Source organism: Penaeus monodon, chromosome 8, assembly GCF_015228065.2.
Source record: "Penaeus monodon isolate SGIC_2016 chromosome 8, NSTDA_Pmon_1, whole genome shotgun sequence".
Lineage (NCBI taxonomy): Eukaryota > Metazoa > Arthropoda > Malacostraca > Decapoda > Penaeidae > Penaeus > Penaeus monodon.
The window spans coordinates 52,139,784-52,142,283 of NC_051393.1; the positions used below are offsets into that span (position 1 = coordinate 52,139,784).

A 2,500-nucleotide genomic window follows, 5' to 3' on the forward strand; every position below is an offset into this window, starting at 1 on the left:
GGGGGGAGAGGGAGGAAGAAAAAAAAGGAAAAAGAAAGCCGGGAGAGGGGAAAAAGAAATGCAAGGGAGAGCAAGGGAAAAGGAAAGAGAAAAGAGAGAGGGCAAAAGAGAGAGAGAGGAGAGAGAGAGGGAAAAGAGAGAGAGAGAGAGAAAGGGGGAAGAGTGAGAGAGAAAGAGAGAGAGAGAAAGGGGGAAGAGTGAGAGAGAGGGGAGAGAGAGAGAGAGAGAGAGAGAGGGAAAGAGAGAGAAGAGAGAGAGAGGGAGACGAGAGAGGGAGAGAGAGAGAGAAAATTTGGTGTCTTTTGAAAGAGAAAAGAGAAAAGAGAGAGAGAGAGAGAGAAAAGAGAGAGAGAGAGAGAGAGAGAGAGAGAGAGAGATGAGTGTGTCTGTGAAAGAGAGAGAGAGAGAGAGAGAGAAGAGAGAGGGGAGAGAGAGAGGGAAGGAGAAAGAGAAAGAGAAAAAAATAGAGAGGGGGAGAGGAAGAGGGAAATACCCCAAGATAAAATCACACAAAGTTTTACATAATTTGTGTAACAATTTTAAACCATCTTTATCTAAAACTTCAAATAAGTTCAAAATTTTGAATATTAACACTTTTTGTAGAAATTCATGTCACAGATATAATATATAAATAACATACATAAAATAAATAAAATATATATATAAATATTATATATAATATAATATATATATATATAATATATTAATATATATATATATATATTTTTTTGCGAAAAAACACTATGATCCAATTCTTCTAGAAAATATATTCACTGAATAATAATATGCACCTGTGTGCGTGCGTGTGGGTGTCTTGAGTGTGCGTGTACATGCGTGTGCGTTTTGTGTCATGACAAACTTAACCATTACCGAAGCCACAGTGTTATGCCTCATGTTGCTGCTCATTACTGGCATAGCAGCGTTCTCGGGGACGGGACGGGAAAGGAAGATATGCAAAGGGAAAAAACCGCGCGCCTCTCGCTGGCCGATTCACCTCCATGCCGTGAGATTGGGAGTCGGAGAGTCGGGATCATGAGCGTTTTATATATATACACACACACACGCACACGCGGACGCACGCATGCACACACACGCAAACACACACACACACACACACATACAACACACACACATAAACACACACCCCACAACACACACACACACACACACACACACACACCACACACACACACACACACACACACACACACACACACACACAACACACACACACAAAAAATATATAATATATATATATATATATATAATATATATATAGATAGAATAAAAATATATATATATATATATATATAATATAGATATATAAATGTACTGTGTGTGTGTGTGGACTCCGACCCTCATGGTCCCGAGTTCAATTCTTCATACAGGAATTCGAAAAAATGCCTGCGTTTCGTGATGCTCGAGCCCGAGAAACGACATATCGCCCTGAGAAGTCAAACGCAGGTGTCGTAGGGGAAGTCGCCGCCCTGGCACAGGTGTTCAACGCCGAACCGCAGTTGATTAGGAAGGGCATCCAATCAGGCAAGGATAATACTGCCAAATATCCTCTCAAATAATGAATTGAGAGAGGCCGATTTCCTGCATATATTAATAAATGACTGTTGAAAAAAAAAACATATATATATATATATATATATATAATATATATATATAATATATATATATATATATATATATATATACTATATATTTTACAATATATACATACATATATACACACACATGGGGCCGCGGTGGCCGAATGGTTAGAGCGTCGGACTCAAGACTGTCACGACGGCAATCTGAGTTCGAGGGTTCGAGTCACCGACCGCCGCGTTGTTTCCCTTGGGCAAGGTACTTCACCTCGATTGCCTGCCTAGCCACTGGGTGGCCAAGCCACCCCAAGTCAGTGCTGGTCCCAAGCCCGGATAAAATAGAGAGAATGATTACCTAAAAGGTACCACCGGCACTCTCCGTGGAAAGGAACTGGGGACCCTACCACGTACTCACTCCAAGAGCATCACAACATGAAAACTACAGTTAAGTATCATGCTGTGACCACGGCGGCTCAGACATGAACCTACCGTTAAAAGAAGAAGATATACATACACGTATATATGTTTATGTAAATGTGTATGTATATATATATGCATATTTCTATATATGCATGTATACATATACATACACACACACACATATATATTTATATATATATATGTATATATATATATATATATATATATATATATATATATATATATATATATATATATATATATATATGTGGTTTGTGTGTGTGTGTGTGTGTGTGTGTGTGTGTGTGTGTTGTGTGTGTGGGTGTGGTGTGTGTGTGTGTGTGTACATATCTATTTATGTATATAGTATATATATATATATATATATATATATGTATTTTATATATATGTATACACACATATAGTATATAAATGAATATAAACAACATCACACACATGCATAATATGTAATATATATATTAAAA

The 2,500-nt window shown here is 37.7% G+C and overlaps 1 protein-coding gene across 1 annotated transcript in view; it reads left to right on the plus strand.

Annotated features, from left to right (window-relative positions):
* Positions 1–2,500, plus strand: part of LOC119576439 — a 19,834-nt gene that overhangs the window by 5,327 nt on the left and 12,007 nt on the right. The window lies entirely within an intron of this gene.